Source organism: Maniola jurtina, chromosome 26, assembly GCF_905333055.1.
Source record: "Maniola jurtina chromosome 26, ilManJurt1.1, whole genome shotgun sequence".
Classification (NCBI taxonomy): Eukaryota; Metazoa; Arthropoda; class Insecta; order Lepidoptera; family Nymphalidae; genus Maniola; species Maniola jurtina.
The window spans coordinates 116,129-141,373 of record NC_060054.1 but is presented as its reverse complement, the minus strand read 5'-3'; the positions used below and the strand labels follow the sequence as shown (position 1 = coordinate 141,373).

The 25,245-nt window shown below is 37.9% G+C and overlaps 1 protein-coding gene and 2 long non-coding RNA genes across 3 annotated transcripts in view; 2 read left to right on the top strand and 1 right to left on the bottom strand.

Annotated features, from left to right (window-relative positions):
- LOC123878835 (RNA-binding protein Musashi homolog 2-like) overlaps positions 1 to 25,245 on the bottom strand; it is a 138,318-nt gene that overhangs the window by 94,810 nt on the left and 18,263 nt on the right. The window lies entirely within an intron of this gene.
- LOC123878854 lies at positions 2,276 to 3,453 on the top strand. The gene is made up of 2 exons (XR_006798893.1): positions 2,276 to 2,530; positions 3,379 to 3,453. It is a non-coding gene; the product is annotated as an uncharacterized LOC123878854 (long non-coding RNA).
- Positions 3,866 to 5,414, top strand: LOC123878851. The gene is made up of 2 exons (XR_006798890.1): positions 3,866 to 4,137; positions 5,022 to 5,414. It is a non-coding gene; the product is annotated as an uncharacterized LOC123878851 (long non-coding RNA).

Here is a 25,245-nt window from a genome sequence, read left to right as displayed (position 1 = left end):
TACGTCGGAGCGGAAGACACAAATTTCCCGCCGCCATTAAAAACTTCTGAACGAACCTTGATGCGTTTTCCTCTGACCCATATAAAGCTTTTTCAAAAGAAATAAATACTTCATATCTTGCGTATGATTATTTTTTTAAATTGATGGCTTCTTCTCAGACCAGGGCGCGTTTGGCAAAGTTTGGCGCCCTCGTAGACTCAAAGGAATGATAGTAAGTAATTTAAAAAATTAACTTTTTTTTTTTATTGAAAATATTACAATAAAACTTAAAGCTAGCCTTATCTTACTTTTATTAACAGTTGGGGGGAAAAAATTGAAAACTAAAATGAAATATTATAGTAAAATTGTTCTTCTGTCGCTTGGTATATTTTAATGTTATTGTACATTTATATACATGAGCTCAGAATTTTATCCTCTTTCATTTGACATCCCACTCGATGCAATAGCAAAAAAAAAATTTTTGAGACCTCCACTATTTTTGATGTAACATCCCTTAGGTCAATATTTTTTGTATAAAATATAGTCTATGTCACCCGGACCTTCACAACGAATCAATTGACACCTGATTCATCAAATTCGGACCAGTAGTTTAGGTACTATGGTGGAACACACAGAATCTGGATACAAACATACACACATACATACATAGACTGCTAAAATCATAACCCTTCCTTTTGGCTTTGCCGCAGTCGGGTAAAAAGTGATCGCCAAAGTTTTTAGCAATCAGTATACGGAATTGTACTTTTTTTTCCTCTATTTTTTCCTCCGACATCATGGTCGGAGACTTTTGATAGCTAACATGGTTTTTTCTTTTTTTTATTCATTGCCTTGCTCTGTTTCAAGATACAAGATTTTTTATTTGCAGAAACATTTTTTACAGTGAAATGTTATTAAGTACATATTGTCTAGTAGAAATGTTTCACCTTACATAATCAGGCCTGCAAAATTTGTATAAAGTCATTATTTAAACTATTCTTTGAATTCATTAAACTACATTAAATATATCACATGTCAATGATGTCTGTTGGATGAGAATGAGCAGCGTTACCGGAGGACGTACACTATATTTTAGTGGAATGTGTTCGTAACGAGGCGAGAGATGGGAGATATTCCGTCGAGTCCCCATTCTTCGCCAGATCGGCGGCTGTAACGGAGCCCTATCCCAACCTCTGTCGGATGAGGCTAGGGCTCTATTACGGCTGTACAAGAAGGCCTTACGCAAGTAAGTGGTTGTAGAATGTGCCCTTACGGAGTGACATATTCCAAACGGAAAAAAAACTCCTAAAAATAAACAGTATAAAAAATGAGCAGCTTCGTTTTTTTTATAGCATTCTACTTTATATGACCAATATATGACCAACTAGATGATGCCCGCGACTTCGTCCGCGTGGATTAAAGTTTTTGAAATCCCGTGGGAACTCTTTGATTTTCCGGGATAAAAGTAGCCTATGTGCTAATCCTGGATATTATCTATCTCCATTCCAATTTTCAGCCAAATCCGTCCAGTAGTTTTTGCGTGAAGGAGTAACAAACATACAGACACACACACACACACACACACACACACATACAAACTTTCGCCTTTATAATATTAGTGTGATTCTACCAATTTTATTTGTATTTCCCAAACTACTTTGAGGAGCATTCAAGTCATTTAAGGGTTTGCTGATTAAAGGTCGTCCAGGTCGCGTCGCGCCAATTAATTAACCCTCGACGCGACCAGGGCGTACATCCCTCCGACACGATGAGATTGGATGCTGAGGGGACCAAAACTGATTGCGTCTTGTAAGGGTAGAGTACTTCAAATTGTCCGTGGGAACTCATTCACTTTCTTGGATAAAAGTAGCCTACGTCACACTCTGTCTCAGACTTTAACTACCAGTAGGTATATCCATGCACAAGTGTAAATTAAAAATTTTCAACACCCCCGACAAGTGAAGGTTATAGTAACTAGAAAAGAGCTGATAACTTTCAAACGGCTGAATCGACTTTCTTGGATTATAGCTAAGAACACTCTCGATCAAGCCATCTTTCAAACAAAAACAAACTAAATTAAAATCGGTTCATTAGTTTAGGAGCTACAATGCCACAGACAGATATCACACGTCAATCTCATAACACCCCTCTTTCTGGGTCGGGGGTTAGTTAAAAGTGCTTTACCTGTTGCACCATTCTAAAAAATCTTGGAAAAAATATCCGAGTACGAAACCCTCGGTGCGCGAGTCTAACTCGCACTTGGCCGGTTTTTTTCTTTAAATGATCAGTTTGTGGTACCGTAGAGTCTCCTAACTTCAACTTATATGCCTAACATCGGCTAAAATTTAAAAAATTCAATATTTTTTTTCCTTTTATGGAAACACTAATTGTAGTGATTTGGGAAGTATACATATTTAATCATGGCACCATTGCAATGTCATTTGTCAAAATATTGATGGCCATTTTGTCACAATCGTGAGTATCTTCGGATCACGCACACGCTTCTTTTTTACCGACCCCGAAAATTTGTGTCATTACTCAATACTGCTTGGAGGTAAGTTTTTTAAATCTTTACTACAGTTTACTCATATAATCTATTACCAAAATTAAAAAAATCATTCAGATATGTTCGTTAACTACAGAAATATTAGGGCAGACAATGTTAGGATACAATCTGTAATGTGATGTTTTTCTAACTTCGTCTGCCCTTAGGGTTGTCAAAATTAAAATAAGAACTTTTTTTTTGTACTATACTTATATGAAAAAGTCTGGTCTGTATTTTTTCTTACTCTATACCCTCTATTCCTATTTAAAACTGTTATGTATCTGAATAAGTACCAAAACGTAGATATATTGTATAAATAACTATATATTTCCTACATAACAAAATGTAAAGTAAGTTGATAAAAGAGTTGATTTCTGGCGCATTTAAGGTGTTTTAAATTAATGTTTGATAATAAAAGGTTTCTTTAAATATAAAGTTACTAGGTTTTTCCTGTGGCGCTGCCTGCATGAATGTTGTTTTTTTTTTATTGATTCTGCATGAACCATGGCTTTTTCACGATGAAAAGTAGCCTGTGTATTAAGTCAGGGTATAATTTATTTCCATTTCTAATTTCAGCCAAATAGGATAAACAGTTGAGACTTGTGATGTAGGAGAACTCCTGAAGGAGGATATTTTATCCTGAAATCCACGGTTTCCGCGGGATTTATGATAAACCAAAGTTCACGCGAGCGAAGCCGCGGGCAAAACCTAGAAATTTTATAAGAAAAAACTTTTATTAACAGACATGCGCCAACTAAAAGTGCTAGAAATGAATATTTGAAGAAAATTAACAATTACAAAATATACCACTATAAATTTATATGTGCAATAGTCGATTATTTTAATTTTATTTACAGGTAATCCAAAAACTCTAGACATGAATCGAGAATTCGTAAAAAAGAAAAAACGATCATATACAGTTGCTTACAGCCTGGACATGTTGGATTTAGCATTAGAATGCCTAAGAAAAAGACAGTTTTACGATTACTACGATTAAAGTGTTTAATTCATTCATCATATTTCATTTTTATTTACGATACCTTTGTGCCACCCCTGAATTTAAAAACGATTTTGGACAAAGTACGCCCTAACTTCGTCTACCTAAATAAAAGTATAAAATATATAAAATTAAAAGGCATTAAGATAGTGTATTTGGACTTTTGAATAATTTTATATTATTTATATTTTTTTGATAAAATTGGCATTATGTTTAAAATAAATTTCCTATGCATAGATGAAGTTTGGAATTTCACCTTAACTTCGTCTATTTTTTTAACGGTCATTAGCTTGCCTAAACTATAAACAGTAGGTACACTTTCATACACACATAAAAAGAACTAGGGTCATTTTGCCTGTTCGCGTCCAACGCCCAATTCGCGTCCAAACGACGAACTACTATTTTACAGCAGTGGAAAATAACCATACGAACACACTTACGGAAACACGAGCGCTTCTATGGATATTTTGGACCTATGACAGTTACACACACACAAACAAAAAATCTATGCGCGCAATCCAACTTGAATGAAAAAAGAACTAGTTTTGAGTGTGCAACCAACGAGTGTCGATGCGCGAAAATATTAGAAATGAAATAGTGCGCAGCTGCACTTTTCACCGTAAGTATTTAATGGATTTATTTGAAATTTAGAATTCTTTGTTGTTCCTAGACCTTAATTATGAACCACACTATAGGGATAACGATGTTTGTGCTTAATTTTTTCTACTGGCAGTTTTATATAAGGCGGACGCGAACTGCTACATCAAATTTATAAAAATTTCACTTTGCGTCCGCTGTGGACGCAGATTACTCTAGCTTGTTCTGATTCAGTGTTTATTTAAATACAATAAAGTGGGAAAAACAATATAAATTTGCTATCAGTTTTAATATTATTTACATACAGAATATAATGGCCGATTTGCGTCCATATCATCAGAAATAGATAAAAAGATAATTAATATCAAAAACATTTGGACGCAAACTATACCTACATTAGAAACCCTGTATAACATTTTGCGTCCAACTATTTATCACACGAAAATAATGGAAGTAAAAATAATTATACAATTTTTTGTAGGAAATATATATTCTTTATGCCAACCTAACCTAAAAATATATACCTACCTTAAATTATACCATATACCATATATTATATTTTCAGTATATTGTTATTCGAATTTTGTTCCATTTTTTAGGGTTTCCTACCAAAATGGTAAAATATATCTAATCTTTATGTTGCGATTGTCCGTATGTCTGTATGTCACAGTTCATTATTTCAGTAAATACCAATCATCCGTCGCCATCGACATGAAATTCACAGTCTTCTTTATCTTCTTCTTCGTCAACCGATAGATCGGACCGATCCGATTTTGTCCACTACTGAACAAAGGTTTCTTGCATGGACTTCTACAGGTCTCGGTCTTGCGCCGCCGGTACTACTTAAGACTTGCTTTTAAGATAAATTACATATTTACATAAGGTAACGTCCAAATCTGTTTTCAGACACTGCCGAAACTCATAAATTTCTTGGTGAATTAAATCCTGAAATTGACAACTCTGCAAGAAAACGTACAAAACAAATAGCAGCAGTATTGACTTCAAAAGAAGAAATTCAAAGAAGAAATATAAAATACAAAATCGAAAGCCACGTTCGTTTAAAAACAAATTGGAATCGACTTCTGAAGAAGAAGACCTAATACTTTTGGATAGCGAGGATTCAGCTGGAGAAGACTGCGAATATGATTGTTTAAGATGTGGCGAAAACTACTATAAAACTGAAAAAATTGAAGATTGGATTCAATGCATTTTCTGTCATAAATGGATGCATGAAAATTGTACGCCGTTTGAAAATACTTGCGACACATGTGGAATATTAAATAAATGATTTCATTAAAATCACAAGCTTTCCTTTACAGCTATAAAACCTATCTCCTCTATTTCCCCCTTCTGAACTAGTGGACGCCAATTGGTCCACAGGCGGACGCAATCTGGATTTCGTGGACGCAAAATGGGTAAATCACCTGTTTCAGCTATTTGTAGCTGTGTAGAATAAAACATCAGATGTGTTGTCCAAAACTGTGCATTAAACTTGACTAGACTATATAGGGACTACATTACATCCATTTTTAGTTCAAAACTACCACACGGACATTTTTTTTTTCATGTTCAAACTTAACAACTCTACTAAGTGGACGCAAACAGGCTAAATGACCCTATTACCATTGGACGATGTTTGTCAGACATAACAGATTTTTTTACATCCGATTGGCGGAAAATTTGAAAAAACGGTCAAAAGCAGACGAAGTTAGGGAACTCTACGGTATGGTTTCTTAAAAATTTCTCTAAACTGTGGAGATTTAGGACCTGTCGACTGTGATTATTAGTTTAAATGGAATATACATAATATATCTATTTAATTTTTTATTGTTATCTTGTTCACAAAAGCATCGGAATTTGAAGGAAAATTCGTACGTAAGTTGTGGAAAGTGAGTGGAGAAAGAACCCACCTATTCAAAATCAATTTACTCTTTAGAGAGTTGCGGGTGGGTAGGTATTACACAGATAGGCAGATATTCCCGGTAAGCGCGAGGAATTCCAAAATAATTAAAAATACGAGTATCAGTACTTCTACGGTATTCCGGTTTCGCTGTGAAAGGCTTTTGTTTAAAACCGTTTCCATTAAAACCTCATTTCGAACTATAAAAGTACATTTTCGAACATTTTTACCGACTATTTTTTTCATATCGACTCATCCTCACCCCTTTTATCATCATCACTATCAACCGACACACGTCCACCGCTGGACATAGACACGTCCACCGCTGGACATAGACATGTCCACCACTGGACATAGGTCTCCTATAGGCACTTCCACACGTAATATTAATACAAATAAAATTACAGCCCATTCATTGTAATTATTTTTAAATTTATTACATTAAGTACATTAATTGTAATTTTAAAACTACATATTTTTAGAAAAATCTAAAACACCACAGGCATAGATATTAGTTTCTAGAATATGTCTGCAGGACTTTGGTTGCTTAATATTCAAATGAAATTGGAACTACGTTTGTATGGAGCGAGTGACGGAGAGACCCATCATAACGCAAGAAAATCCGTGTGATTAATAGAAAGGGGTTACGACCTTCAGTAATGAGTAATGAGTCATCGCAGAGAGAGATCTTTACATAAAATCAATAAAACCTTCCGCGCTTGTCGGCGTCCGGAACAAATTAAACTAAAAAAAATCCGTACCCACTATTGTATTGTTGCGCACTAATCCTTTGTATGCGCACAGACTAACCGACACACAGAGGCCAGGTGACTAATAATATGTAGAGCATTATCAAAATACTAGCTGACAATAATAATCATAATTTATTCATCCATACTAATAATATTATAAATGCGAAAGTGTGTCTGTACTCTGTCTGTCAGTCTGTCTGTCTGCTACCATTTCACGGCCCAACAGTTTAACCGATTTTGACGAAATTTGGTACAGTGTTAGCCGGTAGTTAAACCGGTAACGGACATAGGCTACTTTTATCCCGGAAAACCGAACAGTTCCCACGGGATCTTTTACAACCTAAATCCACGCGAATGAAGTCGCAGGCATCCTCTAGTTGCAAATAAACGTTTTACAATGGTTGGTACAAAAGTTTTAGGTCACATGCGTATATACCATTATAATGGTGTGCAATAGGTTGCCTTGATGCCCGCAACTACGTTCGCGTGGATGTAGATTTTTAAAATCCCGTGGGAACTCTTTGATTTTCCGGGGTAAAAAGTAGGCTATGTGATAATCCAGGGTTTAATCTATCCCTATTGCAAATTTCAGCCAAATCCGTTCAGTAGTTTTTGCGTGAAAGAGTAACAAACATACACACAAACTTAGTGTGATGTATCATCGTTATTTCAGCCTGTGGAATGTGGGCATCCACTGTTGAATATAGGTCTTTTCCAAACAAGGCTACGATAACCAGTCGACGACCTCGCTTGCTCAGTGGTGAGTGCTGTGGTTTTAACAGTGGGAGATTCCGGGTTTGATTCCTGGCGGGTGGAGAATATTTGGCCTAAAGTTTCTCTGCTCTGGTCTGGTGGGAGACTAGGGTAGTGGCTAGTTACCATCATACCGGCAAGGCCGCTGTTAAGCGTTCCAGTACTGAAGATGCTGTGTAGAAACGTGCCAAAATAATCCAAGCAGATTGACAATCTAAGCTAAAAATAGCGAAATTTAATTATTATGAAGCTATTTTCATCTCGAGGAATTAATATTCATTACGTTCAGAATAGCTGAGTTGATTGATGTTGCTGTACAACTAGACGTGAAATAAATTGTACTAAGTACTTATTCAGTGACAATTACAATTCACGGTGAAATAATCTTTGAATGAATTGAATCGACAGGTGTATACAGTATTAAACTTAATTGTTATTTATTGCAAACATACAACAAAAACATTTATATATTAGGACAATAATCAAACCGATTGACAGTCATAAATTCATTATACATATTTTGAAATACGTAACAAAATTAACTTATGCGCGCAGTCATCCACAACTTTCTCCGCGTGGAGTATACAAGTTTCAAACGCCTATTTTACCCCCTAGGGGTTGAATTTTTAAAAGTCCTTTCTTAGCGGACGTCTACGTCATAATAGCTTCTGAATGCCTCAGCCCGAAACTTTTCGGGATAAAAAGCAGCCTATGTGTTAATTCGGTGTATGATCTATCTCCATTCTAAATTTCAGCCAAATCCTTATACTAGTTTTTTCGTGAAAGAGTAACAAACATACACACAAACTTTCATCTTTATAATATTAGTGTGAAATGTGATGTGATAGTGACTGTGACTGACATCCGTCCTGTACGGGTGCAATGTAATTAGGTACTAATGTTAGTACCTATCTACGTAGCACCCGTACGGGGCGGGTTTCTAGTAGCATAATGCTGTCTCTATCATTAGATTTAGATAACGACACTGACACCCGCCCCGTACGGGTGCAATGTAATTAGGTACTAATGTTAGTACCTATGTGCATAGCACCCGTACGGGGCGGGTGGCTAGTAGTCAGTACACTGTCTCTACAGCCGCCTGCTCTGCGCTGGTAATGAACCGCGGCGGGCGACGACCCCGCTCAGGGTCGCCCGCTCGCAGCCTGCGTGCGTCTCCACCAGCACAGCATAGCCTCATAGCACCTCATAGACACGACTGGCTCGCGTATGCAGTATGCAGACTACTTCATCACACTAATATTATAAAGGCGAAAGGCTGTGTGTATATTTCGGATTTGGCTGTGGAATGGAGATAGATAATATCCTGGATTAGCACATATTATGCTACTTTTTAACCCCCGACCCAAAAAGAGGGGTGTTATAAGTTTGACGTGTGTATCTGTGTGTCTGTGTATCTGTGTATTTGTCTGTGGCATCGTAGCGCCTAAACGAATGAACCGATTTTAATTTACTTTTTTTTGTTTGAAAGGTGGCTTGATCGAGAGTGTTCTTAGCTATAATCCAAAAAAATTGGTTCAGCCATTTAAAAGTTATCAGCTCTTTTCTAGTTTTCTTGTAGAAAAGAAGGTTAGATAACCGTTAGGTTCATAATATTCAAATGTCAATTGACAAATGTCAAGCTGTCAAGATGGACGTTGCCTAGATACACATAATTATTTATTTGAAAATGATGTTTTGGAAAACTCAGATACTTTGGATCGTAGGCGCGGAATAGTCCAAGAAAATCGGTTCAAAGTTCAGCCGTTTGAAAGTTATCAGCTCTTTTCTAGTTACTGTAACCTTCACTGGTCGGGGATGTTGAAAATTTTTAATTTACACTTGTTATCGCGGAAAATAAAAGAGTTCCCACGGGATTTTTAATAAACCTAAATCCACACGGACGAAGTCGCGGGCATCAGCTAGTAGAGAGCAAGATAAAGTTGAAAACTAAAACCCGACAGCTAAACGCTGAAATATTAGAGTAAAATTGTTTTTCTGTCGCTTGGTATATTTTAATGTTGTAGTACATTTATATTTATAAACTCAGAATTTTCTCCTCTTTTATTTGACACCCCACTCGATACAATAGCAAAAAAAATTTCGGAGACCTCCACTTTTTTTGAAGTAACATCCGTTAGGTTAATTTTTTTTGCATAAAATATAGCCTATGTCACAACGAATCAATCAAAATCAGTCCAGTAATTTAGACACTACGGTGGAACACACAGAATCTGGATACAAACATACACACATACATACATAGACTGCTAAAATCATAACCCTTCCTTTTGGCTTTCCCGCAGTCGGGTAAAAAAGTCACACACAGCTGTTGGCGGCAGGATGGCAGGAGGTTGTCACCGCGCGGCACTGACCCTCGCGCATTGACCTCGGCGCCGACGACAATGCGTCGCTGACGACCGTATCCGTAACATCTGATCCACGCTGCTGGCGGACATAAACGTGGCTACGCGTATTTACAGCAACACGGGTTGATTCGCCGGCTCACTACTGAGCACGGGTCTCCTCTCAAAATGAGAAACGTTTAGCCCTCAGACTAAGAATCAAGGTGGACCTGTCAGGCGCGTATACCCGAAAGGGACAAAACAACAAAACAAAATATACTTACGAATGAAAGTTTTTTTTTTTTTTTTTCTTTATTTATTTAAGGGCTTTGATACATTTAAAAGTACATGTCAGCCCTTTTATAATCTAATTAAATACAACAATACAACAAAATTCTTAATCTAACAAAATAAGTCTTTCTCACTATCCATAATTTGATTTAGAAAGCAGCCATGTGCAGATGTCATTATCCCCAAACCAAACCGAAATATACTTCATAATCTCCTCAATAATTAAACCAATATATGCTTTAATCTTAATGAATGAAAGGTTATGTTTCTTAATTTATGCTCTCTGAGGGATAAGATCCGAAATGAGGAGATCCGCAGGAGAACCAAGGTCACTGACATAGCCCAAACTATTAGTAAGCTGAAGTGGCAGTGGGCAGGCCATGCCTGTCGTGGAGGCGATGGCCGTTGGAGCCGGAAAGTCCTTGGGTGGAGACCGCGTTTAAGCAAGCGTAGTGTGGGACGCCCTCCAGCACGTTGGACCGGCGATATAAAGCGGCTGGCGGGAAGTGGCTGGATGAGGAAGGCTGAGGACGCGGGCGTTGGCGCTCTTTAGGGAAGGCCTATGTCCAACAGTGGACTTCCACAGGCTGATGATGATGATGGTCAATAAGTATTCCAATGAGAACCAAACTACGTTTGTATGGAAAGCGCTGAGCAGCGTGCTAGGTAAACTGTAAGAGCACGCGACCTTTGGTTTTCCTCGTGTTTTTGTGGACGAGCGCGTCTGCTTCATTGTAGTCGTTTTGTTGAGAACAATGAATGACGCGATGTAGTTCACACAATGAGATCGATCGAGGAAATTATCCTCGTTAAATCATAACATTGATCTATCTAGGAACTACTACCTACTTGTTTACATAGGATGGAATAATGTTTATTCGATGTCTCATATAGTTACATGGTGTAGGCACTAGGCATGGGCCCTTAGACACAGACCTCTAGAATAGAATAGAATAGATTTTTATTTAAGTGGACGGTTTAAAGTGAGAAGTAGACAGTAGTAAAGTAGACAGTTTACAAGTGCTTTTGAACGTCAAAATAATCTACCACTGGTTCGGAATGCCGTTCCTACCGAGAAGAACCAGCAAGAAACTCGGCGGTTGCTCTTTTCAAGTATTCAATTTACAATAATATGCCATACTGTATACAAGCAGTTGCAACGCCGCGTATTGCTGGAACGAGTCAAATCCAAGCTTAAATACTTAAGCTTAAGCTTAAATAAGCACTTATAGTAATAAGTAAAGGTAAAAATCTTAAAACCGTCAATTTTTGATTACATCACAAAAAAAAAAAGATATATATATATATTGTAGGATAGTACAGAACCCTTCGTATGCATCTCTGACTCGGAATTGACTGGTTTTTTATTTATTCTTCACAATTGAATTCAATTAGTGTATTCAGGGAAAATGGATGCGCTTCACCGAGGTCGGGACCTTTGTAGGGTCACCTGACGCCTGTAGGTCACAACCTCCGGCAAATATATTGCATTACCTGCTGATTCGCAAGGAAAGTAGGTATTTACATATTCACATGCTAAGCTCAACCTTGGCTTTGGCTCATCCTGCTGTCCTTATATGTCAGATTAACATATTTCATAAAGAATATCCCAGGAATATAAAATTAACAATATTTTAAGGTGTTTCAGGGTTCCGTACCTCAAAAGGAAAAACGGAACGCTTGTTTGTTTGTTTGTTGTTGGAATCACTTTGTTGTTTGTCTATCTGTCTGTCCGTCTGTCGTGTCTGTCAAGAAAACCTGTATAGAAACTAACCTTCCCTTTGAGTCCTTTGACCTAGAAGGCAAATAGGTAGGACTTATAACACAAATAACGGAAAAAATCCAAAAACCATGAATTTGTGGTTACATCACCAAAAAAAAAATGTGTTCATGAACAAATAATTTTGTATTTTCAATTTTCAAAGTATGATAACTATACCAAGTGGGGTATCATAATATGACAGGGCTTTGCCTGTACATTGTATTGTTATGCATAATAGTTTATGTAAAAAATACCCAAGTACGGAACCCTCGGTACGCGAGTCTGACTCGCACTTGGCCGGTTTTTTCAAGTTAAAGTAAAGCTACGGCCACACCTGCTCGGTCGGGTAAAAACTCTACATGACTCTACAATAGTGTCACTTAGAACTTGAAAGAAAAACTTAGTTTACATACGCGACAGTTGGCAACTTCTATGCAATCAGCCTTTAGAGTCCTTTCAGACGTGCCACGGCCCACTGCACGAGAGCGACTAAAACCGACCAAGTGCGAGTCAGACTCGCGCACCGAGGGTTCCATACTCGGGTATATTTTACATAAACCGGCTACCCGGCTGAGTTTGTTGTGGGCTCTTCTCAGACCTGGGCGCGTTTGGAACCCAGCTTTAGTTTTAAGTTTACGTAATTAATTATCACCACTATATCCAAGTCTAACAATTCAGACGATCAAAAGGCGAACCTAAGTACCTACCTACTTTGAATCTATACTAATAAATAAAATTGGAGTGTCTGTCTGTAATTTCGAAATAACTACCGCATATTAAGGTCATGTGGTTATTTGAACGATACTATAACTGAATCACACGTTTTTAAAATTTTTGTCTGTCTGTCTGTCTGTCTGTTTGAAAAGGCTAATCTTCGGAACGGCTGATCCGATTTTGACGGGATTTTTACAGACAAGTAGAGGATTGACCAGGGAGTAACATAGGCTACTTTTTTAACCGACTTTCAAAAAGGGAGTTGTGTTTTTCTACCTATGTACACCGAAATCTCCGAGATTTCTGAACCGATTTGCGTCATTTCTTTTTTAATCGATAGAGGAACTTTGCGACATTGTTTCATGAAAAATTTGGATTCCAACTCCTCAATCCTGATGCTGCAGGGGATCTGACCAATCCACGCGGGCGAAGCTGCGGGCATCAGCTAGTAATTAATGATTTTGATTTTGATTTCTACCTGTGGTCCGTCTGAACAAACAGTTCGACACAGAAAACACATAGTACCGGTTTTCTATAATTACGATACGAGTTTAAAGTACTTGGGGGTTAAAAAGCAAAACAAAACATTACACAGCCCGGGGCAAAACTGCTCGCAAAAAGTTTTCGAAACTTATTTTATACTTTTTACCATGTTTTTACCTTACTTTTTAAATTGAATTCCGATTTATAAGTATGTTAGGTAAGTATTACATTTTCTTTAGTATTAATTTTTCATCATCATCATCACCAGTATCACTGGTGGAGGTCCACCGCTGGACATGGGCCTTTGTAGGGACTAGGGCTTGAAAATCGGACTATTTTTCAGCTCCGGAGTCGGGGTTGTGAACGTTCCAAGTCCGGAGTTCCGGAGTTTCGACGCTTCATATAAAAAACTAGCTGACGCCCGCGACTTCGTCCACGTGGATTTAGGTTTTTCGAAATCCCGTGGGAACTCTTTAGTTTCTGGGATAAAAAGTAGCCTATGTGCTAGTCCAGGATGCTATCTATCTCCATTCCGAATTTCAGCCAAATCCGTCCAGTGGTTTTTGCGTGAAGGAGTAACAAACATACACACACACGTACACACAAACTTTCGCCTTTCTAATATTAGTGTGATTGAATGTGGTTATATTATAATGCGTTTGATTTGAATATTTCTTGCGCTTATATGAATGTTCAAGTCTGTTAAGCATGAAATAAAACAAATCACTTAGAAAAATGTAAAGGAAACTTTTTAAGAACTAGTAAAATTAATTAATAACATTTTTCTTTTGATTTATTTTAATTAGGTTTTCCATAGATAAAATTAACTATTTCAGTCATAAAGTTACCGTATTTCATATTATGTACAATTTATGAATACTTTGTTCTTATTTTATATGACCACTGATAACCTCGACTTTCTTCTACAAATATGAAAATTGAAACTCCGGTTATGTCGCCGATAACTCCGGTCTTACAAACGAAACTGTAATCCTTTGACGCTCTGGAGTTTCACCAAAACCGGAATTCCGGAGCTCTTAGCCCTAGTAGGGACTTACACACGCCACGCTCTTTTACTGCCTGAATCCTAAATCTAACTCACCCATTTGTTTCATTTTTCAGCGTACTCAGATTTGCACATACCTGAAAAAAAAACATTCAATTAGTAAAACTTAATTATTGTCAATTTTAAAAAATAAATAATTATCTTAAATCTTCATTAAAACTAAGAAAAAAATTTAACTAAAAACGAAAGAAATTGGTTGTCTGTAAAGTCGGTTTACTGACGATAGTTGAACGTGACAACAAAGGCCGATTGTGCTTCTTTGTCGCTCGTTCCGCGCTCTCGCTTGCACTCCAAGCCTTACATGGAACGCCTCAGAGCGAGGTAACGCCGCATGAGTCATGTTTTTTCGTGCGTGCATCCGGCTCTATCGAATTATAACTTATAAGACGTTGTCACGTCAATAAATTAAATTAAATCTAAAACCTCATCGAGACCACCGCAGCATGGCACTGTACCCAAGATGCTGGCAGCATTACCCCTTTGGATGGTCTAACTAATCCTTTGCCCAAGGTAGCTGCCAGCTCTCGGGTCCCCGGTTGACTCGATAACCCTTTTCGAAACCTCAAAAAGAGCTCGAGCCCCCGGGCCCCACGGCCCCAAGGTCTCCACGCCAAAACGTACAAATATGAAGCTCCCATCGAAGTTTTCATATTAAGGGCCGATTCAAACCAATTGCGTAAACGTGACACGTACGTAGTGACGCGCGTAAACCCCTAACACACCAGGTTACGCATACGCCCACGCTTTACGCAAGCGGTGTGCCATGTCTCATACCTACAGTTCCATACCATTACAACGCAATGCTACGCGCTACGTCTACGCTTACGCAGCCTGTGTGAGCTATAAAACAAAATATTTCAATAAGTAGATAACTGAGATGTGTTCTAAAGTCTATTTTCTTTCAATTAAAAATTCCACTCATTTAAACATAAATAACGGAAAATTAAATGATTTCATTGAAGAGCGATTGCTTTCGCAGCCTTGTATTTGTAATGCCTCTAATTTAGACATCACGATCTCTGGAAGTATTTACTTATTAATAAAGTCTCTAATTGAGACTGAAATTCAAACACCCGTAAATAATATACTTAAAGTAAATAAATACCAGTTATTTCTAGATGGTGTACAGTAGGTATGTACCTAACCTACATAAACATATCGAATGAGCCAATTAATATCAATTTTTAACCCCCGACCCAAAAAGAGGGGTGTTATAAGTTTGACGTGTGTATCTGTGTATCTGTCTGTGGCATTGTAGCGCCTAAATGAATGAACCGATTTTAATTTACTTTTTTTTGTTTGAAAGGTGGCTTGATCGAGAGTGTTCTTAGCTATAATCCAAAAAAATTGGTTCAGCCGTTTAAGAGTTATCAGCTCTTTTCTAGTTTTCTTGTAGAAAAGAAGGTTAGATAACCGTTAGGTTCATAATATTATGTCAATTGACAAATGTCAAGCTGTCAAGATGGACGTTGCCTTGATACATAATTATTTATTTGAAAATGACGTTTTGGAAAACTCAGATACTTTGGATCGTAGGCGCGGAATAGTCCAAGAAAATCGGTTCAGCCGTTTGAAAGTTATCAGGTTTTTTCTAGTTACTGTAACCTTCACTTGTCGGGTTTTTAATTTACACTTGTATTAACTGAACCTGTTTCTATAATGACAAAACGCTGACTTGCTCGTGTGGAATTTCGGAAACCGGCGGGGGTTATGTTTTCAAGAACCGTGAAAAATGTATTTCTTTGTTTCAACCGAAAGCTGAAATACGAATTTTCATGGATACATGAAAAAATGACAGACTTTCAATTTCAGCCTCAGCCCCTGTTGAACCCCCTCAGGTAATTTTCAAATATCCTTTCTCAGTAAAAGCCTGCGTAATAAAAAGAACGTAGGTACCTACTGTCAAAATTTCAATAAATTCAAATTCAAAATATTTTTATTCAATTAGACTTTTACAAGTTCTTTTGAATAACCCACCGGTGTAGGCTGTGTGTTTATAGATCAGTCAGTCACAAGTTTTTTTTCAAATTCAGATGCAAGTTAGCCCACTGCAGTCTCACCTAGTGGTAAGTGATAATGCAGTCAGATGGATACGGGCTAACCAGGGCTAAGGCAGTTTTTATTAAACCCATTGGTCAATTTCTACCCGGCATCGTACCGTAACGTATATCTATAGAGGCTCTAGTCTATAACTGCGATCTCACCTGGTGATAAGTGATGATGCAGTCTAAGATGTATGCGGACTAACTTGGAAAGTGTATGGCAGTTTTTATTTTTTTTGACTATTTTTAAAATTCATACTACTTAAATCTGTTTCTACACAGCATCATATCGGACTCTATCGCTTGGCGGCACAGCTTTGCCGGTACGTGGTAATTAGCCACGGCCGAAGCGTCCCACCAGACCAGACCAGAAATTTAGAAATTATAAAATTCCAACCCCCTGCTGGAATTGGAACCTGGGACCTCTCAGTAATAGAGCCACAGCCCACAGTGCTTACCACTGTGCCAGGGAGGTCGTCAAGTCTTTATCTATACTATCTATACTAATAAATAAAATTGGAGTGTCTGTCTGTAATTTCGAAATAACTACCGCATATTAAGGTCATATGGTTATTTGAACGATACCATAACTGAATCACACGTTTTTAAAATTTTTGTCTGTCTGTCTGTCTGTCTGTCTGTCTGTCTGTTTGAAAAGGCTAATCTTTGGAACGGCTGAACCGATTTTGACGGGACTTTCACAGGCAAGTATAGGATTGACCAGGGCGTAAAATAGGCTACTTTTTTAACCGACTTTCAAAAAGGGAGTTGTGTTTTTCTACCTATGTACACCGAAATCTCCGAGATTTCTGAACCGATTTGCGTCATTTCTTTTTTAATCGATAGAGGAACTTTGCGACATTGTTTCATAAAAAATTTGGAGTCCAACTCCTCAACCCTGATGCTGCAGGGGATCTGACCAATCCACGCGGGCGAAGCTGCGGGCATCAGCTAGTAATATATAAAACATTATTTATCTAAAAGTTCTAATCAATTTTCAACAAGAATCCGACACGGACAAACGACATGAAAGACTTCAAGTAAATACTTTAGTACGGTCAATAACAAGATTGCGGTCGGCTGCAAACCCGGCTTTCTTGCTGACTGTACATACAAGTAGAGATATCAAAATGAATTTGTATACTTTGTGGCAAAGCCTTGCTCATTTTAATTTAAAATGAGATGTTCCTCGCAAAGGGAACGCGGTCAACGGGGGCTTAAGAGTCCACCGCGCTCGCCTCCTGTCCACGACTCTTGACGTTTCGGGTTAAGAGCGACAGTTAAGGACGTGTTCGTATTCAAGTGATGAAATTAACCTCGTCATATACAGGTCTGTACTCATGTCTATGTATGATCTAACGGGATATTACTTATCTCAAGAGACATTGTAAGACATAGCCACATAGCTAATGAGTCAGTAGGTATACTCAAAATTGAATAAATCATTAATTAATTCATTCAAAAGCTTTATAGTACATTTAGGTGCAAAGCAATGGTGCTGGCCGCTGGGTACTCATAATATGGCTTATGACCGTATGCACACCTTGCCCGTAGCCAGGAATTGATTGGAGGTTAGCGGTATGCGATTTAAACAAACTGGCCAAGTGCGACTGGTAAACTAAGTCCTGTTAGAAATATCGCACGGAGAAGCTAGATTAGCTACTAAGTCTATTGTTTTTAACCCCCGACCCAAAAAGAGGGGTGTTATAAGTTCGACGTGTGTATCTGTCTGTGGCATCGTAGCTCCTAAACTAATGAACCGATTTTAATTTAGTTTTTTTTTTTTTGTTTGAATGGTGGCTTGGTCGAGAGTGTGTTTAGCTATAATCCAAGAAAATCGGTTCAGCCGTTTGAAAGTTATCAGCTCTTTTCTAGTTAGTGTAACCTTCACTTGTCGGGGGTGTTATAAATTTTTTATTTACACTTGTTAGAATCAAAGGCGCCGATTCTGTTATCTTTCTCTAAACAACCCGCTAAGTGCGAGACAGACTGGCGCGCCGAGGATTTCGTACTCGGGTATTTTTTCCGACATTTTGCATAATAAATCAAAAACTGTTATGAACAAAAATAAATAAAAATCTGTTTTAGAATGTGTCGGTAAAGCCCTTTCATATGATACCCCACTTGGTATAGTTATCATACTTTGAAAATTGAAAATACCTACTAATTTTATTTGTTCACGAACACATTTTTTTGGTGATGTAACCACATTTTACGGTCTTCGGATTTTTCTCCATAAGTGTGCTATAAGACCTACCTGCTAAAATTCATGATTCTAGGTCAATGAGAAGTACGCTATAGGTTTCTTGACAGACACGACAGACAGACAGACTACGAAGTGATCCTACAAGGGTTCCTTTTTTCCTCTTGAGGTACGGAACCACTTCAACTTTTTTGTGACGTAACAACTAATACAACAATACACAAATACACAAGCCTCGATTGCTCAACGGTTGAGGAGCGGACTGAATTCTAAAAGGTCGGCGGTTTAAACCCCACCCGTCGCACTATCGTCGTACCCACTCCTGGCGCAAGCTTTACGCTTAATTGGAGGGGAAAGGGGGGCATTGGTCATGATTAGCATAGTTAATATTCTTTGAAAACAGACCAACTTTTAAATTTAAAAAAAAAAAATTAGAAAAATGAAATTATAGCTACAATGCGCTTCTCTCAGTTAAAAACCACAAAACTTCAAGAATTCCGAAGTTATTGGAGTAAAATGCTCAAGATAACTTCCCTAACTTTTCCGATTTAAATAATGAGAAAAAGATTTCATAATCGCATCGGTTCCTAAGCGTACGAAGACGTTCAGGACCCCGGGGGGTGGTAGCCCCCCTGCCCAGTCCCCGACCTACTTGTAAGTTACTCTGCTCTACCAATATTTGAATGGAAGTAAGAAGGTACGTGAAGATACGTCTTGACGTATGCTTCCGAGCACTCCAACTTTGAAGACTTGTTAAATTGTTAGCTATACTTAGTAGGTAGGTCTACCTGCTTCAAACTAAGGTAATGTTTCCACAGATTCACGCTTTTTGGATTTAATAATTATAATTTACCTACCTACCTACCAAAATTCATAATTCTAGGTCAACGGGAAGGACCCTATAGGTATTCTTGACAGACACGACAGTCGGACAGACGCGACGGACAAACAGACAGACAGATAGACAAAGAGACAACAACGTGATCCTATAAGGGTTCCTTTTTCCTTTTTAAGGTACGGAACCCCCAAGTATCATAAAATTGGCAGTCAGTGGGGAAAACTTAAAGAAATGAAATAGTTGTGATTGATTCAAAGTCGCTGGCAAAAGCGCGTATATTGTAAAGGTCACAGCACACTCGCCTCGGGTCAGACGCGACGTAAGTCACGCGGGTGACATAACGTGACATAACGCTGACGGGTGACATATCCTCCCGCGTCGACGCAACACGCGCACGCCGCGCCCCGAATACATCAGCTTCACTAATTGTCGAGCGAGAGACGATGGCTGCCTGTTACACCGGTGTTACTTACAATATCATAATATAGTACTTTCTTCAATTTAATTTATTTCAAGTTACAATAAATTTTAACTGAATTACGTATTATTGCTATATTGTAGACCTACTTATATTATTAGTGATTGTCACAGCTTTTTTTTTAATCCTTTATTTATAGGCTTTTACATTTATGCATGTCAGCCTCATTGTACCCTATCTTATCCGACAATACAACCTTATCCTATTATACAAATTCCACAAGGCGATGTTGTACCACAAGTAGTTAAGGAGAAAAAACTTTATTTTGCAGAAACATAAGTACATACATTAATTATTTAAATAAGATCTTACAGTGGAGAAAATGTAATTGAAAGGATTTTTGGAAATTCTACCTCGGAGGGTCAACGAGTGTGACTGTGATAGGATCCTTTAAAATTGATATTTAGGCTTTCAGTCTAAAATGAAAAAGTACGTGTTTTAGGATTTTTGGAAATCCAACTCATCACAGTTTTAAAAAAAAAACTACATGAATATAAAAATTGAAACTGATTGTATTACTATTGTTATGAACTAGATTAGAGGACTTCGTCCGCGTGATTCAGGGTTTTAAAAATCCCGTGGGAACTCTTTGATTTTCCTGGATAAAAAGTAACCTATGTCTGTCCCCGGGATGCGAGTGCAAGCTAACTCTGTTCCCGCCTGAATCGGATAAACTGTTGGGCCAAAAAAAGGTAGCAGACAGACAGACACACTTTCACATTTATAATATTAGTATGGATTAATCTATCTACTTATGTATTTCTTAGTAGGACCATCCACATTATTTTATTTTAAGATCCAATAAACGCACTACAAGATTGAATCTTGTTCAATTGCTCAAGCTCATAAAAGTATTTTTTTTGAACTTGAGCACGGGGACTAATAGAGCCTCGTAGTGAATTCATTTTTAACCCCCGACCCAAAAAGAGGGGTGTTATAAGTTTGACGTGTGTATCTGTGTGTCTGTGTATCTGTGTATCTGTGTATCTGTCTGTGGCATCGTAGCGCCTAAACGAATGAACCGATTTTAATTTAGTTTTTTTTGTTTGAAAGGTGGCTTGATCGAGAGTGTTCTTAGCTATAATCCAAAAAAATTGGTTCAGCCGTTTAAGAGTTATCAGCTCTTTTCTAGTTTTCTTGTAGAAAAGAAGGTTAGATAACCGTTAGGTTCATAATATTATGTCAATAGACAAATGTCAAGCTGTCAAGATGGACGTTGCCTAAATACATAATTATTTATTTGAAAATGATGTTTTGGAAAACTCAAATACTTTGGATCGTCGGGGGTGTTATAAATTTTTAATTTACACTTGTTTTAATTAAGTATGGATAATGGATATACAGTAGGTATCGTTATACAAACAAGTATAGCACAGTATGTTCGCAGTTCGCCTCGTGGTACGTAGGTTCGCTTCCTGTGCACGCCTCACAGCGCAGGCTAACAGACGCCAATTATCTACTTACCTACCTACTACATATTCAAATAATCCTTGATATCGTAGTGTTGTTTTACTTCCACGCTTGTTTCTAGCCGCGATACATTTACAATTATAATTATTTGACTTTTTTACCCGACTACGGATTGCCAAAAAGAAGGGTTACGGTTTTAGCAGTCTATGTATGTATGTATGTATCAGATTCTGTGTGTTCCACCGTAGCGCCTAAACTACTGAGCCGATTTTAATGAATGAGGTGTCAATCGATTTTTATTATGGTCCGGGTGACATAGGTTACATTTTATACGAAAAAAATTGACCAAACAGATGTTACATCAAAAAAGTGGAGATTGCCAAAAAATTTTTTTTTTCTTTTTGCATGGTATAGTTTTGAATACGAAAATAAATTATTGTTCAGAATGTTCCAAGCGAAGCCGGGGCGGGCTAGTATCTCTATAAGAGATCTCTTATAGAGAGACATATTATTGTAAATTGAATACTTGAAAAGAGCAACCGCCGAGTTTCTTGCTGATTCTTCTCGGTAGGAACGGCATTCCGAACCAGTGGTGGATTATTTTTACGATTCAAAAGCACTTGTAAAAGTTTAATTGAATAAAAATATTTTGAACTAGCTGACGCCCGCGACTTCGTCCGCGTGGGTTTAGGTTTTTCGAAATCCCTTGGGAACTCTTTGGTTTTCCGGGATAAAAAGTAGCCTATATGCTAATCCAGGATATTATCTATCTCCATTTCGAATTTCAGCCAAATCCATCGAGTGGCTTTTGCGTGAAGGAGTAACAAACATACACACACACATACACATACAAACTTTCGCCTTTATAATATTAGTGTGATTTGAATTTGAATTTGAACTCTATCATAGTGACCCTCGGCAGTGCGAGAGGTTGCAAAGGGAGTAGAATTTAGGTACAACAAAGGTAGAATGTCGAAAGATAGAATCTTATCAAAAGACTTCCGCAAAGCAACACTACCTGTCTTCATCATTCGAAGACTTTCGTCTTCAGAGCCTTGGAATAAGGTTGTTAATCAAATTATGAGATCTTATAGAACAAGTAGGTATTTTTGCCTCGGCGCAAATGTTCTGAACGGAATGGGAATTGGAATCAGAATAAAATATTTTGCTTTGGAAAAGTGCTTTTTCTCGGACTCTTATTATAGCGGGATAAAGAGCTTCCTCGCCCGTCACCTAAGGCGCGGTTTACACCAAAGCGAGGGCGGCGACGTAACTTGGATATGGCGCAGACGTACCTACATATAATTATATCTGTTGTAACAACCAATCGTCAACGGTGGTGGATGGTGATGGTAGTAAGGTAAGATCGACATAATATGAATATCGATCGATTTTTATCTATACACATGCACATGCATGCACATTGCACGTATTAACTATTCGGAATTATGTGCGTTTTAAGCAATAGCTTTAACTGTTAAAAAAACATCATGAGAAAACCTGCATGCGTGGAAGTTCCCATGTTTTCAAAGGTATGTAACACCCGCCAATTCACAATTCTCAGAAGGTCACCAGCGATGGGTTGATCCAGACTAATATTATAAAATGTCCGTTGGTCTGCTAGCTTTTCATAGCCTATCTGTTTAACCATTTTTGACGTTTGATACAGAAATTAGCTTACAAGTTGCACCCCAGGGAAGAACATAGTCTACTTTTAAATCAAAGAGTTCCCATGGGGCTTTTAAAAAATTCAAGTAAAGGGGACGAAGTCGTGGGCATCAGCTAGATCTAGCGATTTGAAGTAGGTAGATACTGTATGTTGATTTGATATCAGTCATTTAGTTTCTTCTTTTATTAAAAACTAGAGGATGCCCGCGGCTTCGCCCGCGTGGATTTCGGTTTTTTTTAAATCCCGTAGAAAATCTTCGATTTTCGTGATAAAAACTAGCCTTTGTCCTTCCCCGGGATGTATCCCAAGTCTGTACCAAATTTCATTAAAATCGGTTCAGCGGTTGCAGGGCCGTGAAAACGTAGCAGACAGACAGACAGACAGATAGACAGACGCACTTTCGCATTTATAATATTAACTAAATTCCCAAAATGTCGAAGAACAAACCCAGGATGTCTAGAAGACCACTGCGCTGAAGTGGTCAGCTCTGTATAACGCTTGCCTTATACCCGGGATAAAGAGTTTCCGCGGACCCCTGACCCACTTACACCGGACGAGAATGGCCGCCGCTTACACCGGAGCGAACTTTCGCGAGCTTTCATTGCGTTTATTCCAAGTTGACAAGAGCTTGTTAAAATTTTATCAAAACTACTTGTACCTACTACACTAGAAACTATTTTTTAATTTAATAAAAAAAAAATGTTGTTATTAATTTAACAAATTGGGCCAATTTTTAAGAACTTTTAAGTTTTAAGGATTTTTTTATAATAAGAATAATTGAAAAATTTAAAAAAAAACTGCCCTACCAAAAACAAACTAAAAGTTTTAAAAAACATATTTAAAAAATTTTAGTTAAATACACCTGCCATATTGATTTTTTTTAATAATAGGTTTTTTTTAATAAACTGGCTGATGCCCGCGACTTCGTCCGCGTGGATTTAAGTTTTTCAAAATCCCGTGGGAACCCTTTGATTTTCCGGGATAAAAAGCTATCTCATGTCAGTTTCCGGGATGCAAGCTACCTCTGTACCCAATTAATAAACCGGTTAAACGGATGGTCCTTTAAGAATCCCGTGGAAACTCTTTCATTTTTCGGGATAAAAAGTAGCCTATGTCCTTCCCCGGAATGTAAACTAACTCTGTACCACATCAAAATTGAAACTGAAAACATTGTACTCCTTTTTTTTTGCAGTCAAGTCGTGTAAAAAATCCACGTGAAAACTGAAACGTTATGATTAGTTCCAAAACAACTCAGTAATTGCAACTGACGCATACCATTCAGCTACGCATCTCGAAGAAAAATCACAACCACGCGCGATATGATGTATTATACAACTCGGATTCAATTTATGAGGAATCGTGCGTTTGGAATCCTTCCAACTAAAAGTATTCCGTTTTAAATATAGCTGCAACTATTCCAGATCCGATTGACAGATCGCGATGCGTTTCCACTCAGATTTACTGAGCTGCACGTGCTCGACGTGGCCGTGCGTGCGTGCGTGCGTGCGTGCGTGCGTGCGTGCATGCGTGGCGATAGTTACAAGTGTAAATTAAAAATTTATAACACCAAATACAAATGAAGGTTATAGTAACTAGAAAGAGCTGATAACTTTCAAACGGCTGAACCGATTTTCTTGGATTATAGCTAAGAACACTCTCGACCAAGCCACCTTTCAAACAAAAAAAATTAGATTAAAATCATTCAAGTTCATTAGTTTAAGACATACGATGCCACAGACAGATACACAGATACACACGTCAAACTTATAACACCCCTCTTTTTGGGTCGGGGGTTAAAAATACATTTGGATTTGGCTTATTTTGGGGACTATTTGTTATTTTTAAACGACTTCTTCCGGTGTTTTACCGTCATTTAAAGTTGTATCATAAGATACGGCCCGCTGACAGACAAACGGACGACGCGGAGGGCAGCGTAGTAGTAATAGGATGTCGTTGGGTGCTTACCGTAATAAAGGGTGCTTTGCGTATGGAATTTTAAAAATTACTACTATCGCATAAATGAATGCACATTATCGCTGCGGACGTAAATGACTGACATTTATTGTATTCTTAGATGGCGTTAGTGTTTTAATGACATATTCACACGTGATATATTATGTAAGGACAGAGCCGTGATGAGCCAGAATAGCGCCGGCTGGGGTCACAAGCGCAGTTAATTCCTCGCGCTCTTGGCGCTGCCGGCCAGCCGTGCATCTAATGGCCTTCATTAAAATGTTTGATGCTGTCGTGACAGTTTTAGAGTGAGCTTGCACCGAGGAATCAAATCAAACTCCTATCATCAATATAATTGTGTTTTCTCCAAACAACGCGTCTTTGGCGAAGTGAATTGTGCTGTGTGGCACAACAAAAACCCACTAAAATAAACAACAACAACAACAACAATATGATTAGATACCATTGTACACT